The following is a 17,897-nucleotide window of genomic DNA, read 5'->3' as shown; positions in this document are numbered from 1 at the left end:
CATTTTGCCAAATATATCTAGAAAGGGTATTTTGAATGGAAGTAGGAAAATAACAAAGCACTACCATTTATTAAGTGCTTACTCTGTCAAGCATCATGGTAAGCCCTTCATATTCTGCTATAGATTGAATGTTTGTATCCCCCCAAAATTTGTATATTGAGACCTTAATCCCCAATGTGATGGTATTTGGGGATGGGCCCTTTAGGAGGTAATTAGGTCATGAGGGTGGAGCCTTCATGGTGGGATTAGTGCCTTTATAAGAACAGACAGAAGAAGGCTTGTTTCCTCTCTCTCTGTTCTCCGCCACGTGAGGATACAAAGAGAAGATGGCCTTCTGCACACCAAGAGGAGAGCTTCTATCAGATACAGGATCTGCTGGTACCTTGATGTTGGACTTGCCAGCTTTCAGAATTGTGAGAAATAAATGTTTGTTGTTTAAGCCACTCAGATTATGGTGATTCTGTTATAGCAGCCCAAACTGACTAAGACACATATATTATGTCATTTAGTACTCACAACAAAATTCTATGAGTTTGGTCTTATTATTAATGCCATTTTATGAAACTGAAGCACAGAGAACTTTAATAGCATGCCGAGGATCACACTATTTGATCACCAGGCTGAACATGTGACATGAACTCTTGCCCATATGACTTCTGAATGAAGCCTACCCAAGAAGAAAGTCTAACAACCATAGCCACCTTTTGCAAATCATGTCTGATGAATTCTATTATAATCTACAGTGACAATCACTCCGAACTTCTCCACCAAGTTAGGATAACATTAAAGTTGAAATAAAAGGGCAAGTCAGAGCATGTCTTTTGTTTCTAATATGCCCTGGTTGTCCCCAGTGGGGTGGTTTTTACACACGAGAGTTTCAATAAGTTTGTGTGTCTGATATCTTTTAGGGCAGAAGCAGGTTCTATCAGACAGACAAAACAATGTATTGAGTACTCACTCTATTCACAGCCCTATAATCAACCCCATAGGAAGGAATAAGGAAAGTACAAGCACAGTTTGCATCTGTTTGTATAAACCCAACCAATTTGACTGAATGAAAACTGTTGGAAACATTTCCCAAATATTTGTTTACTTTTAAGGCACTAAAAATGTGCTATCCAATATGGTAGCCACTAAGAACATCTGGCTATTGAGCACTTGAAATGTGGCTAGTGGCACTGTCGAAATAGTAATGTTTTGGATATATTAGCTTTAATAAAGTATATTCTTAAAGTTAATTTCACCAGTTTCTTTTTATGTTTTTTAAAGTGGCTACTAGAAATGCTAAAATTACATATGTGATCATGTCATATTTCCACTGGAAAGTACTATGACTAAAACATGATATGCAGCATGCAGAATTTTATTTTTGATGTTAGTGGGGTGGTAATTTCAAGACCAGTGCTTTCCTGGCTTGTCTTGCTAACTCTAAGCCTGTGTGGGCATGACTGGATGATATTCATTAGTATTGCTTATGCATTTTGCAATAACTTTATACTCTTCATCATGTGCTACTTTCCAGAGGATTAGTCTTCTCTTCTGTTTGTGGGACACTCAAATGCCACTAATCAGGAAAAGCAAGGCAGGAAGTCATGTGTCTTAACTACTTCAATCAGGTACTGCAGATTTTTAACAGAGAGGCTGAAATCTTACACTCACTTCACTACAGAACAGTCCTGATCCCTAAGCCAGCCTTGGTTTTGCTAATTTATGGCAGAGAATTGATTGTTCTTTCAGTTATGCCTTGATCAAGTCATGCTGTTTTGCCTGATTATAAATAGAACATAGTAATTATGAAAGGGAGGGAGCAATTGTTTTTAACTGAATCATTATTCTCTTGCTTTCTCAATAGGGATACAACGTACAACATAACTGAACAGTTTAATCTTCTATATGTTGTTTTTAATTCTATTACCATCGGGACAATAGTCATTTATATTCGTTATGTTGAAGGGTATAACTTAGTTTAATAGAAGTCTCAAAATATGGGGGCACCATATCATCAAACGTTATATTTATTGAGAACTCTGAAAGTGCCAGGGCCAAACGACAGAAAGGAGCATACCAGGATGTTTGAAATTTGGAGTGTATGTGTAAATTCAGTAAAGACAGAAATATGAGTAGAAACCTCAATAAAATGCACAACTCCATGAAAGAGTGCAGGGTAGCAGTTGGAAGCATAGACTTTGAAGTCAAAATATTTGAGTTTTAATGCAGGCTCCACCACCTCCTGTCTGACCTTTGGCAAGTTACTTATCTATGAAATGTGCTTCAAGTTGCTTGTCTGTCAAATCATGTAAATAATAGGACCTATCTCCAAAGATTACTGTAAGATTAAATGAGACGATAAATATAATAAGGCATACAAAGCATAACACCTGGCCAAAATGTATTCCTTACTAAGTGTTAGCTATTATTATTATTAATATTATTATTATTAAGTGAAAAGAAACATGAACATAGCACATTTCAAACTACATATAATGTGATCAGATCAGGACTGTAACTGGTTAGCAAGAAATAGCTTCACTTTGAAAAAATATATCTAAAACAATTCTCAGAATTCTTATATCTTGTAGATCCTGAACTATACAACCCATGACCTGATTATTCACTGACTTGCATTGTTCTCTACTTGTTTAATTTATGTGTGTCTTTTTTCCAGTCAGTAAGAAGCATCTTGAGAAACATGCTGGGAACACAACAGAGGCATCGCCACCAGTCTCCTCTGATTAACCTCCTGAATTTGATTGGAAAGGGTTAAGCTTTTTAGCCCAACTCTTAACTTCCTAAATGGATCTCCTCTAGTCCTCCAACATGCCTGCACACCCGTCTTACGGTAAACATCTCCAACGTGAGGAATCTGACAACCTCATTTACAAGCTTACAAGCTTGTTCAGTGTTTGAGCTCCCTGCCACTCAAGATGGTCCTTCTGTTTTATTAAAATCTATACTTGAAGATAAAATATATCATTTAATCATCTTTCTTTCCATCCAAATGTCTCAAGTCTTTTCCTTACTCCTTTTCCTGCTGTGCTCCTTTTAATACATTTTCTAACTACTTTCCTTATGGTTGCTTTTTGATCTTCCACTACCTAAAACTCCTTATTGGATTTTATTCATTTTTCATTTGTTTTTGACAGAGTTAACATATTTTTGAGGATTATTTTATATTTGGATTTTTGGCTACTGGGCAAATCTGACAGCAGTGACACACTTAATAAATATTTTTTCTTTTATCCATTCTTCTACTTTATGAATTATAGACAAGAGCCTCATGAATGCATAAACCTAAATTATTGAAGCAGTGGTCTCATGTTTTAGTGTGCATGTAAACTACCTGGAAATCTGGATAAAATGCAGATTCCTGGTCTCAAGCCCCAAGGATTTTGACTCAAGTTTAGGCTCAGTTTCCAGAAATCTTCATTTTAATAGGCAGCCCCCAAATGATTTTAATGCAGAGAAGTAGTTAACACAAGGAAGACATTTTGAGAAATCATACTTTAAAAAGTACGATTTCCTAAAACATGTCAAATTCAAGAAAGCAAACACACACACACACACACACACACACACACACACATTAGTCTTATAAGCCTTTCTTTCTCATGCTTTTGCTTACACTATACTCCCCTAGAATTCATTGGCAACTACTTTAGTGTATGAAGGAATCCACGCTTCTCCACCACCCTGGTTTTTCTTGTATCTGAAAGAAAAAGAAAATAAAAAAATATCACAAAGGATCTTGATTGATTTGGGGATTTCGGGTTTTTTTAGCTTTGGTTTAGGCTTTCGGTTTTGTGTTTTGGTTTGTTTGGCTAACATTTAATGATGACTTACTATTTGCAAGGCATCCTGTTGGGTCACTGACTACATACATTATCACATTTAATCTTTGCAACTATCTTATAGAGTGTGCGCTCCTACAAGCCCTGTTTTACAGATGAGAACTAAGTTTAAGCTTACCTTACCCTACCTGAACACCCCAAAGTTTCAAGCCACAAAATTGTCTAGAAATGTGTCTTTTACCAGAAACATCATGATACCCAATATCCTTCAGTCTTAAATCAATGAAAGTAAATTTCCAGTACATTTCAGGATTTCAGTAGAGGAATGGGAGAGTAAAATCAAATAAACAATGAGACAAAACCAGCTATTTAATAGGATATTTGCTAAATCTGGTGTGTAAAAACTCAGTTTGAGAATAGTCATAGCTGTGTAAAAAGAAAGTTTGTTTCTTTAGGGTTCGAAAGCAACAAACTGAGAGGAACTTGGTTTCAAGCCAAATTAATAAATTATTTTTTTTCCCAATGCACAGGTCAAATCCATGTAAAAATAACTCTGACTATTCAAACTTTTTAAATTATATTGTAATTTTTCGGCATTGAACATAGTTTGCAACAAGCAGGCTAATGTGAGAATCTTATCTAGTACATTGTGTGGAAAAGTTTCCTTGGTTGTAGTTATTTATGTAATAATGGTATTTAAGCTATATCTTTGGTTGTGACTAAGAAATGCAAAATGTTTCTATTAAACTCAGATTAAATCAGAAATGTTAATCTATGGGCTTTAAGCTCAGATGAATAAATGACCAGTTATATTAAAACATACAGTGAAAATTTTGTTCCCATCAGCTTTGTATGGTTTTGATGAAAAAAATCAAAATAAAACAATGTTCGTCTAACATAAAGACTGCATCACTGTTCCCTTATATGTCATTTATCTTGAAATTGTAACCTATTATTTTCGTTAAATGGAATAATAATGTTTCAAGATGCTAAATTGGTCTCAGTAGCCCCAGCAGGTTGAATCTTTATCAGGTAATTATCAATGGCAATTTTCCACTGAGAAATCAGTCCAGTCCTAGTATTTGCAGCATCCAAAAAAATGATTAGCAGTTTGTTCCATATTCATTAAGAGAATACCTGGATTCTTTACTATTTCCTTCTTTGATACATTTTAACGTTATCTAGTTGAGCGGTCAGAGTAAGTGATGCTATGACCTTTCAGACACGATTTTTTTTAACCAAAAATATTTTTCTGTTGAATAGAAATGTTTCTAGGGCATTGGTAACATTTGATGTTTTAAATAGCTGGAAGACATCATTGTAATTTATTGTGTGTATTTATTGGTTATTCATTATGAAAAGCTAGTAATTATAAAAAGTATGATCAACATATCTGTATTTCATCATCAGTTGTATTATAACAAGTCATACATTCGCAGGTTTGTTAAAGAAGGAAACAATTATTTTGAATCCTCATTGATGATGACTAGTGAGTAGTTCAGACTGGAACAGCACTGTCAGCTGTAATACATACGGCACTACCAATACATATTGTTGATGCTTGGGCTCCGGGGCGCAGGTACACCAAATCTCATTCACATAAAATACATATTTTTTCTACTTTTTCTAAAAATTAAAGGATGGTTATTATCCTTTCATGCTATACATTTAGGAAAATGTGTTTTTGTAAATATTTTGCCACAGAAAAATTAAATTCTAAGCCTAGAATTTGCTATTTGAAGCAGAGACATCTGCAACGTTGCTTAAACAGACATTGAACCGTCATGGTGGATGCTCTGTATCATTTTCCAGGTTAACAAAAAATCATCAAAATGAGGGCACACTAAGCTAAAATGAAGGTCTCAACATATCAACATTTTTTGAATGGTTACTATAAACATTTGGGAAAATCAAGTGTCAAAACCAAGGGTTCTTGAGCCTGCCTTATCTTCAAGAGCGTTTAATACTCAGTAGAGCTCTGAAGGGAAAGAGTTCCTCTTTCAGAGGATCTGGTGGTTATTATGAGTTATTATAATTAAGTTGACTTTAATTTGTGGAAATAATTGTCAATATTTTCCTATGGAGAAAAAGTAGCCAAATACATTAATCAAAATAACTTTATTATTGAATTTTGACACTGCAGACTAGTGGCATGAAAATACAAAGGAAACTAGGAATCTTTTGTGTGGGAGCGAAACTGGGCATTGAACTAGATGAAAGACCTTTGCAGAGGAAATTTTAAATTCAAATCATTTCTGCAAAGGAGTGAAGAAGAATAATTTTCTGTTGTTTAACAAGTTCTCCATTGTAGTTATTTATAGTCATGCTTACTCTCCTCATATGTTAACCAAATCTGTCATCAAGTCACAGTTCTTTGTTAAGTACATCCCTTCATGAAATGTTACCCTTTATAATCTTTTTATACATCCACCTGCTTGGTTACCTTTAAAATTACATGTAGCAGGGTGTTTAGGTACATAAGACATCTTGAAGCACACTTTGAAGTGAATATAACAGAGAATGAGAACAGTTATCCTAACTATTCTCTTCACTCTTTTGCTTAAACTATACTCCTCAAAAATTCATCGGCTCCTGCTTCAGTGTATTAGGGTATACATGCTCCTCCATATCCATGGAAGGAAGAAGAATGAAGAGACCAAACAGGAGAGCTTAGGGTTTTTGTTTGTTGTTTATTAACTTTGGCTTTGCTTTAGACCTTGGGTTTTTGTTTTTTTGGTTTTTTTTTTTTTTTTTTTTGGCTACCATTTAATAATTATGTCTTACTTACAAGGCACCACACTAGGCCCTTGACTACACACATTATCATATTTAATCCTCACGAATATCCTATGAGGTATGTGCTGTTATAAGCCCCATTTTATAGATGAGAACTGTGTTTAAGCTTGCCCTACCCTTTCCAAACATCCCAAAGACCTAAAACATAAAATTATCTAGAAATGTGTCATTTATCCCAAACATCCTAATTCTCAATATCCTTCAATCCTAAATTGATGGAAAGTACATTTCCAGTACATTTTAGCATTTCATTATAGCATGTACTCTCAGCTTTGTCTAACCCTCTATGCTTTCCAACATCCACCATAAAAATAAAATTATAATTGTAGCTTTCAAATAAGCAAACAAACAAAACAACGTGAAAACATTGCTACTTCATATGACAGTCGTATGAGTAAAGGCAGACCTGCTTCGTTTGGTTTTCATCTTTGTGATCATTAAAGGCAAAGCAAACTTTTAAATTTAACTTTAGTAATCTTTAGTATCCATGATTGAAATAGACCTCTCTAACATACATCAAATCCTAAAAGTAATAATTACTAAGATCCTCTCTATGCGTGGCTCAGGTCAGCCTTCAGATATTAATGCTGGATCAAACTTGAAGTAACTTGTGCCCACCAGGAATTAGCCATTGGTGTTGCTATCTCAGTTCTTACTCAGTGCCATCCTCAGTCACCTTCTTCTTCCCTGCTGGGACCCCAAAGCATGTTGCACATCAAAGGTCTCTCTAGTGTCCATATATATAGACTGTAGGACCTTGGGAAAATTACTTGGCGGTTCTGTGCCTCAATTTCCTCATCTGTAAAATAGGCATAATAATCATTCCTACTTCCTACAGCTGTTGTGACAAATTAGATAATAAATCTGAAAGCATCCAGCAAGCTGCCTAGAAAACATTGTATTCAAGTCTGATCTATTAGGGAATAATCTTACCCAAAATTTGTGTAACACCCAACAATGGGAATTCTAAGAGAATAATTCACTGAGGTTAAACCATAGCACAACATTGCATTCTTAACATTATTCTTCCTTGCCACCTCTTCACTCAATCAAAATGCCTGTTTAACGAGCAATAGGATACCCATAAAATTCTCTCTTATGTTCAGGAGAGCAGGAACATTAGGTGACTCCTCTCCTGTAATTGCTGCGGTCAGTGAAAAACTGGTGCTTGGTTCACATTCTCCAGAGAAAATTCAGACAAGAACTAAGCACCAGGTATCTCTAGAGCAGTATTTTTCCAAGGATCGTTACTGGACTATCTGTTTCAAAATCACCTGAGGTACTTGTAAAAACATACAGATCCCTGGCCTCACCCACTTACCGAAACCACCTCTTGGAGTTGGGTCTGGACAGATATATACATATTTCACAAGCCCTCAGGTGATTCTCACGCACAATATTTTTTGGAACCATTTCTCTAGAGAATATTTTTAACCAGAGGACAGAACCAGGATCAATGGTGGTAAGCTCCGTTTCAGGAAGGGAACTTTCAAACATAGATAGCTCTCTATGTGAAGTTTCTAATGAATTTATTGCAGTCAAATCAGACCTGAAAGAAATTACCTGCTATGGGTCCATCTGCACTCTGGTCTTTGTAAATCATAAGCACTATAATTTCAATTACGTAAAATTTTAGAGAAGTCTAAAACTTGTGGTTTAAGAAATGAGAAAAAAGTTAATAAAGCAGTGTCTAGAAGGCATTGATTGTATTGTTCATCTCAACTTGAGGTTGGATGGAGATGGCTTAGGCAAGTCTGAAGACATTTGCACTTTGATAATTCAATGAGACTAATTCCCGCCATTTAGACTTGGAATGATGTTCTCACCTCTGGGAAACCTAGCAAGTGTTATTGAACGATCTACTCCTACAACATGCCTCAGCGCATCCTTAAGAGAGTGAACCTTTCTTAGTCTAATGTTGGGGCTATACAGCTTAATGGTAAGGACTTAAATAAAGTCTCTAGTCACAAATGTTCTTAAACCCAACAGAGATAACAGAGTCCCACTATCAGAAACAAAGATATGTACAGTCTATGTGTTTTAAGTAGTATGAAATTGTACTCGTAGCAGATATGTGAGATAGGGTTATGAGCAGTTTGAACCACTTTAAGCAGGCTACAAAAATCCAGAAATTCTTCCCTGGATATTGTTCTACAAAATTGGTATTAATTCCTTGTTGTTTTGACTCTCCAGCACTCATTCACTCTCATTCCAGTAACTATAGCTTAATTTTACTCCATGTAAAAACTCTGTTCTCAGTCCTCATTATTCCAGTGGATTTGGTTCCCTCCTTGGCTTTAGGGTTTGCATGTTACACAGTACTGTCCAACAAGATCTTCCTATACCCCTGGCCAGTGTTATTGGTTCAGATATGACGATGAAATTCCATCAAAGTCAATGAGATTTTTGTTAGGACTTCTAAGACAAAGTGGGCTCTTTGCCCACAAGATTTGAAGCTGGGAGAATATAGGTAGGTCCTGGAACTGTTGGCGGCTATCTTGCTACCACATGAAACCTGAGACTGATGCCCACAGACAAAGCTGGATTGGAAAGGAATTCAATGTTAATTACAATGCTTGAACCCTACACTCAGCCTTGCCTGTCTGAGCCAACAAATTCCTGAAATTTCAGCTACATTAGTCAATACATCCCCTTTTTATCTAAAACACTCACAGATTCTATAAAGCTTCACCTATTGTTAATCTTTACTAATAGCACAACTGAAGCTATGAGTCAATATGAAGGCTAACATTGTGAAAAAGCAATTTACCCAACAAACATCTATTGAATGCTTACTCTCTACCAATGGGTTTGAAGGTAACTTATTTGAGCACACCAGTGACTTTCATGCTGGATTCCACATCAGAGTTCTTGCAATGTTTTATTCTAATACCTTTTTTTAAAGTAATATTTTGTTCATTTGAAAACTATACTAAAAAGCACACTTGAATGAATTGTTTGTATATACCCGATTTGAATGCACTAGAAGTTACCAGTGCATTAATAATGCTGGTTGGTCAATTCATTTTTGTCCCCTTTACTGTCACTTGGAATATATTAAAAAGTCTTATAAACATGTTATTAGTTAGGAGGGTGATAACTGTGCAAATGTCTTTTCTCCTAAATTCAGTCCCTGCCTATCCATTCACCATAAAATTGTTCAAGCAGGTGCACTCTTACAGCATATGGACACCATACACAGTTAAATGCCAGGCAAGGCTCAGTTCATCTGTTTTGGGCACAGAGTACATGCTCTCATTACACATATTGTTGTGTAATTAAAAACAAATGTAAAACATATAATAATGCTATATTAAACAGTTTTAGCTCATAAGTTGTTTTGAGGTGGTTTGTAGCCAAAATAAGTATGATAAGAAGTGAAAGTTATTATTATACCTACTAATGACAATGATAACATCAAGTGTTTATTATGTATCAGGTACTATCTTGAGTAATTTACATGGATTATTCATTATACTCTTACAACATCAGGAAGCATATACTATTTTCATTTCTATGTTGCAGTTGAAAAAACTGAGACTTGCGGAAGTTAAGTTACCCTTGATTGTAGAGATGGCAAGTAACAGAGTTATGGTTGAGTTTAAATCCATTTAATCACCATGCTAAAATGTCCATGCTCTTAAAAACTCTGCTATTCTATCTTTAAATAGTTAGTGATTCAACTTTGAAATCTTTAAGTTTCTAGATCATTTTAAATGGTTTCAAAAATTGTCAACAAATTTTTGAAGGTTAAGTTCTCTTCAGCACCAACAAGTATTGTTCTGAAATGTACAATGTAACAAAAAATTGTTAACAATGTGTTAACAATTCCTACAACTTATATGTGTAAATGAGGATTGTCTAGCTAACTTTTTTTTTTAAGATTTTATTTTTTCCTTTTTCTCCCCAAAGCCCCCCAGTACATAGTTGTATATTCGTCGTTGTGGATCCTTCTAGTTGCGGCATGTGGGACGCTGCCTCAGCGTGGTTTGATGAGCAGTGCGGTGTCCGCGCCCAGGATTCGAACCAACGAAACACTGGGCCGCCTGCAGCGGAGCACGCGAACTTAACCACTCGGCCACAGGGCCAGCCCCTAGATAACTTAAAAAAAAAAGAAAATATACACAAATAAACTGGATGCTAACACTCATATAAGACTGCTACCATCACCCATAGGTTTGGATTTAAAATTTTGGTGTGCGTAATGATAGCATCAATGTTTATATTGATTGACTTTCTAATAGGTGTATGTTGTCAATTTGAACTTTAAAAGTGTAGCAAATTAAAATTCCACCGTGTACATTTTCTTGTATTGATTTAATATTTTACTTTTAAAAGGTATTTTAGTTTTAAAGTGCCAATTTTTCCGCATCTTAAGTGACTAGCACAGTTGACACACAAAGCAAAACCAAAATAAGTGTTGAATGCAAGAAAGAGCGATGCAAGTTCTGGTTTACAATGCTGTATGAAAAAGTCAAGATCACTTCAGAAGTAAAAAGAGTGTTTACAGGAGTTTATGGACTTCTTTCTAATGGAATTTGAATCTTTTCAGTTGATAAAATGGTCCTTTCTCTTGCAGAATCAGCATTACACATCTCTGAATCTGTAGACTAGACCTGGGCATAATCTTCTACATTTGATGCAGGAGGAATGTGCCTCAACTTCTCTGGAGTGTTTCCTATATTGTGTTGCCCTCGATAGCAAAGTGATCTCTACCTATAGTGGACAGTTTTTGTATTAGAAACAAGCTTTTGTTCTTTTACTATAATGATGCAATGTCACTGGTTAGGTCATTCTCATAGGCCATTGCACATTTCAGAACAATGCTTGTTGGTGATGAAGAGAACTCCGCCTTCAAAAATCTTGATAAGTTCATTGTATACTCTAATTTTAGACAAAGTAGATATGCTGAAAGACATTATTTTTATACATGTCCAGGCCCCATAAATTGCCAGGAGGACAGCATGCCATTAGTTAACTAATGCTGCATTTTGTCATTATAATTCAGTTAGGTGGCTTTTATTCTATGCTTCCCGTCTTTCCTTTCTACCCTTTTATTTTGCAGAAATACTTTCAGGGCCAGCCCTGTGGCTGAGTGGTTATGTTTGTGCGCTCTGCTTCGGCAGCCCAGGGTTTTGCTGGTTCGGATCCTGGGCATGGACATGGCACCACTCATCAAACCACGTTGAGGAGGCGTCCAACATGCCACAACTAGCACGACCCACAACTAAAAAATATACAACTATGTACTGGGGGGATTTGGGGAGAAAATCAGAAGAAAAAAAAAGAAAGACTTTCTCTCATTTTGAATTTCATGGAGTCAAAACTTTACTAAACATTTAGTTTACCAAAGAAAGACATTAATAACTATCTTAGTATGTCTATAGACAAGACACTGGATGATTCTTAAGCAACAGCCCAAATGATGAAATGTTTGCACAAATACAGTATAATCACCATTTGGTATTTATTTCTGCAAATACCAAAGACTGAATCAATATTTTGACTTTCTATTTTATTTGTTTTTAAAATTTTCCCATGAGTGAGGAAATATAGTATGCTATGTTTACAAAACTTAATTATCTCTCTTTCTTAATGTGCTATCTGGACATTTCAATGAATTATTGCACATGGTTTAAACACATTTGCATTAATTTTAATAACATGCTCATTGTAAACGATTTATAGAATGCAGAGGAGTAAAAGAAGAAAATCACCCAATCTCACCATCCAAAGATAAGCATTATTATATATTTTGGTATAAATTCTAATCTTTATTCCTATAAGTTTGGGGTCATTTTTAAAATTTTGCATACAGATTTAGAACTTAAGATTTTTAAGCATTTTATGTTAATCAATATCCTTATATTCATCAAAAAAACATAATACTCAATGATTGGATATAATTCTACCATTTAGACTTCAGGGGAAAAAACATAGAACTTACAGTGTATAAAGGTTCAAAGATAAAAGAAGTTTAATTTCATTGACAAAAAAGTACAAGGTGGATGTTCCTAATTAATGGTATGGTTTTAGGGAGCCTGGCTCCTACTGTCTTGTGGCTCTGCCGTGTCAAGTACACAGCTCCCAATGTTACCCTGGGTGCTCCCATCACAATAAGCCAAAAGAGGAAAAGATTAAGGAAGGAAAAGTGTTTATAGGTTAAGCAACGTTTATGTAAAACAAAATGTATGCAAATAAACTGGGTATTGACACTGACATAAGACTGCTACTATCCCCCATAGGTTTGGATTTTAAGAGACAAACATCATTTCTGCTCACATTACATAGAAGAAAACTTAGTCACATGACCATACCTAACTTCAGAGCATGCTGGGAATGTAATCTAGCTTCATGCTCAAGAAAAAAAGGGAAACAGTCTTTGGTCAACAGCTAGCAATGGTTTTAGGTATTTTCGCCATAAGAATCTTTGCCATAAGCAGTTTTGCCACCAACATTTTCACCACACAACTAATTGGCTATAAAGGTAATATTTCCATAAAAGATAAAATAACTGGTTAATTGATGGTTTTGGTCTCACTATGGTTTCATTTGGTTACAAATGGTTTTCATTTCATTTCATTTGGTTTATAAAGTTTTCATTTGGTTACAAATATGCATCCTGGTATTTGGATGAAACTGATACTTCTGTTAATACAGAAAGACATTTTAGCAAAAAAAAGGAAAAAAAATGAGATGTCGAAGGAGGAGACAAATCAACAAGCAAAAAAAAAAAAAGTACAATGCTATGAATGAAAGACTTGGAAGACAAAGTGCTTAGGATGTAACAATCCACAAAATAAAATCAGATTTTTGCACAGTATTGCCATGAATACACACAGATTTAAATATTCAAATATTTGTATTCAAATGTTTTTTATTTTCATTTTTTGCAGTCAAGTGTTTTTAATTTTGTTATTCATTTTTCATGCTTCATTATGAAAACCATCTGTAACCAAATGAAACCAAAACTGTCAGCCAATTATTTTATCTTTTATGGCACAATTCCCTTACTGCCGATTAGTTGTGCAGTGAAACTTCTTGCAGCAAAGATGCTTATGGCAAAAATTCCAGACACAAAACCAGACATAGCTAAGCAATGTCTTCCATAACTACTGAAGTGAAGAATTTCTCTATGTTTGTTACTTAGTTAGATGTCTTATTTTGTTCATGATCTTACTCCCATGTTATCTAATGATGTATTTATCTTTTAGGTATGTATTGGGATATTAACAATTTATCTGTCTTATAAGTAGCAAATATTTCCATTTTTAATACCATTTTATTTTCCCTTATTCTCACAAATAATAGCTTCAAATATTTAAATTACAATTCTAGCAATATTTTGCTTTGTTTTTATTCTCAGGAATCCCATCTCTCTCTCAAGATGAGATAATATTCACCTATATATTGTTATTTTATGTTTTCATTTTTTTAGATTTAAACCTTCAATTCATGTATAATACATTTTGATAATACAGTATGAAATATAAGTATAACTACATTGCTTCCTCTCTATGTAACCATTTCTATATTGCCATTTCCTTCCCCCACTGATTTAAATTGCTGTCTAAACTTTTATATATTCTCCAGTTCTGCAAGGATATGGCACTGAAAATGAGGAGGGAAAGTAGTGGTCAGATTTCGGTGACATTTCAGGTAGAAGACACAGGAATTGGTGATGAGAGTAGGATGAAAGAAAGCAGAGTGGAGGTTAGTCTGATGTTTGTAGCTTGTGAGACAATGGATGGGTGACACTATTAATGAAGTTTGTTAATATACGAAGAAGGTCATATTTGGGATAGAAGATAATTTCTGTGGTTTTAGACATTAAGTCAAGATGTCTTTTGAAATACTTAGTTTTAGATGTAAGGTAGGCAGTTGGATATAAGGTCTAGAACTTAGTATGGGATGTGAGCTGGTGCTTGGAGAGCCATCAGCTTGTTTTATCTATGAGAACAGTTTGGATAACCTGAATTGAGCATGTATACATGATCAAAGAATCTAGTAATGAATCCTGGGAAACTCCAAAAGCTGGGGAATTGGCAATGAAAAATAACAAGCAAAGTTAATTGAATGGTAAGGTCAGAGTGATCAGAGGAAAACCAAAAATGGTATCATATATGGAAACCGAGGGGAGATTTTATTGAAGGGAGAGAGAATGAACAATGTTAAATGCTGCAGAGATGTCAAGTTGAAGGAGGAATAAAAATAAACCACTGGCTTTCAGAATTAGCAGGTACCGATGACCTTCTTAAGAACAGTTTACATACAGTAGTGGAGGAAGAAGCCATATTCTAATCATCATATAGATATTAATACGGGTAAGTCTCATATATCATGTGCCTGAAGTGTGCCCACTCAAATACATATTCATAACAGATCTATGAGTTATATTACTAACAGCACTTTACAGATATTGAAAATCAGCTTCAAGAAGTTAAAAAAAAATTCAAAAGAGGTCACTCAGTTAGGGAGTAGCAGGGCCAAACCAATTTATTTATTGAGGAAATCTTGCTTATATTCACAAACATCAGTCTATTTTTATCCTTCTGATAAAAGTATGAGGAATAAACTCATACTTTTTCTCTTTCAATCCCTCTTTGTGGCTTCAAAAATTATGTCCTTTCCATTTCACCACATTGTGTTTCTGGCAGACTGCTTTTTCAAGACCCTTTGGACTGGTGCTGAGATGGGGAGGGTAGTAGTTTGAAAGAAATGTAGGCTCATGGGAAAGTTTAAGATGAAGACTTAAGCACATTGGTAAATTTAGATTGGGGAGAAAGAAGCAATGGATCCAACTGAATATACAGGAATAAGGAGATTATTGATGGAGAGTGCAGAAAGCTGTGGAACGTGGAGTACAAGCTGACTCAGTTTTAGACGAAAGGATACATCATTTTTCGTCTGAGGCCGGAGAGAAAACGTCAGATAAGGGGATTACCTATATTATAGTCAAATTCAGAAGTAGAGAGAAGTTGACGTGGTTCCCTACTGAGCAACTATACTTTGTCTGTGATATAGGGGGCTTGCTGCTGTATATTGCGAGTGAGAGACGTAGAGAGAAGTTAAGGGAGAATGGTAAAGCTTTGGACCAGCTGCCATGGGATGTGTGATCAGGAGCTCTCTAGGAATAAGCAAAAGGATCATTAAGCAGCAGGGGAAAATTAGTGGAGTTTAGAGACCACCAATTTATAGTGGTTCCAATTTTGAGAACTGTGACAAACTGCAAAAAATGGTCCCAAACCTCCATTCCTCGCTATATCCCCTCCTTTGCAATGTGATATTGCAGCTCCTCCCTTCAAAAAGGGGAGTTCATGTTTCCACTTTCCGCATCTTTACTGACTTTGTGATTTGTTTTGGCTAATAGGATGTGGCATAAATGACATTGGGTCAATTCTGAGTTTAGGTTTCAAGACTTCCACTCTCCCTCCTGGAACCCTGCAGTCACCATGGGAACAAGCCCAGGCTGCTGTAATGGATGATGACAGACATGAGATCTAGTCGCCCTCCATCTCCCCTTTACTCCAGCTGAGAGCCAGCCAACCCTCAGAAGCAGAGGCATCTTACTGACCTGAAGCTGACTTCAGATGCATGCGACAGCCCAGCCAAGGACAGAAGAAGCTCTCAGCTGAGCTGAGACTAACTTGTCAATACTCAGAATCATGAATTAAATAAAAGGTCCTTGTTATAAGTCATTGAGTTTGGGCATGTTTTTTAATACAATAAATAGCAAATAATTCAAAGGTATGTGATTTCCCCCCAAAATACTTAGAAGTCTTGAAGCAGGCCTGGCAAATAAGTAGCCAAATTTATTGAGTCAGCATCTTGGACTCTCCCAGAAGGTGAGCAACAGGACAAAGGGACAAGAAAATTAAAGGAGCTTCAGAGAGTGTTTGTAAACTGATCAACCAGGGGGGCCAGATGGGCAAGGGATGGAAATGAAGCCATGAATCGGCTAATAGAATGGACTAAAATTGGGGGAGGGGAAGGAGGCAAGGGACTAGAGTCACAAACATATGCCTTGATTTTTCAGACATGCCCTGAATAAAAATACTGGATAAAAACAAACCTTCATTCTAAATCAAAACTGCCTGTTATTTATTAACAATCACTTTAGTTGCAAACAAGTGCTGAATTTGACTTATGTGTCTGAACATTGTAACAAGAATTCCTAAAAGAAATGGATGGTTTTTAAAAGATACATTACACTTGAAGAATTAGTGACATACTAAATGTATTCAAGTTAGCATTTATAATGAAAATGCCGTTCATTCAAATGCAATTTTCAGGAAACATATTAATTAGTTCTAGCTTGCCTTGAAAATAATACACTACTGCTTTACGAAAATAGGAAAAAAATAGCATAGTGTGCCATTTGATGAAATTCTTTGGTCCAAACATGAGAAAGAAGTCAAAGGATTCATAATTTGCTCTCCATAAGCTTCTGAAAACGTTACAACCTCTGAAATATATTGAAATTAACAGTTCTTACCCACCACAGCTGGCTGTCAGTAAGCACATTTGTACGTTTATTTGCTGCATAAGAAGCACACATTCACCAGAATTACTGAAAATCATGCACTGTACTTCCAAAATGCACTTCCAAAAATGGAAGGAAATGTAACTTTCAGTGAATGCCCTACATGATTCTCTCTGCTAACTCCCAGTCATGTCATCTCTCTGGGCAGACTGGCATGGCCAAGACATTACAACGAGGATAAGGAAAGGTCCCTGGTGCCTTACAGCTAGGACGCAAACCTCCATCCTATATGCACAACAGAAAACTATTTTGGCAGCCACAAAATTCAGCTAAGAACTGGTTGATTTTCACATTGTGAATGAGCCAGATTCATTTCCTTACTGAGAAAGTCCTCTTTATGTCCACAGGTACCCATCTAATTCTATTTCTTCTAGAAATAGACTAGGGGTGCTCTCAATGTCTCTGTAACACAGTAATTGTCTCAAGCTCTATCTCCATCTATTTCTCTTTATCTCCAAGTCAATCTCTTGCTGCCTCAATCTCTCTGGCCCAATTGCTCTACACACAAACACACACACACACACACACACACACACACAGTGGTTTGCAGCACAAAAGGTAATTATCAAATGAAACTCACAAATATGTCAGTTTGAACAACAAAGTCCCCTCAGACCATATGTTAACCTGAAGAGTTTTATAAAACATACAGACTCCTTGGTCCTACTCCTAGAGATATCAATCGAATACATCTGGAATTAGTTGCCAGTAATCTTATCTTTAGTTTTCCACATGATTTTCATGGTCAATCAGGATTGCAATTCACGTCT

The 17,897-nt window shown here is 35.7% G+C and overlaps 1 long non-coding RNA gene across 4 annotated transcripts in view; it reads right to left on the bottom strand.

The window, feature by feature from the left end:
* LOC138921827 (uncharacterized) overlaps positions 1–17,897 on the bottom strand; it is a 158,760-nt gene that overhangs the window by 92,545 nt on the left and 48,318 nt on the right. For all 4 annotated transcript variants that reach the window (XR_011434708.1, XR_011434710.1, XR_011434709.1 and 1 more), the window contains one exon: positions 3,623–3,706. This is a non-coding gene — a long non-coding RNA (uncharacterized lncRNA). The remainder of the gene's footprint in view (positions 1–3,622; positions 3,707–17,897) is intronic.

The sequence above is a fragment of the Equus caballus genome, chromosome X (genome assembly GCF_041296265.1).
Source record: "Equus caballus isolate H_3958 breed thoroughbred chromosome X, TB-T2T, whole genome shotgun sequence".
In the NCBI taxonomy this organism is placed as follows: domain Eukaryota; kingdom Metazoa; phylum Chordata; class Mammalia; order Perissodactyla; family Equidae; genus Equus; species Equus caballus.
This window is presented reverse-complemented; position numbering and strand designations above follow the sequence as displayed.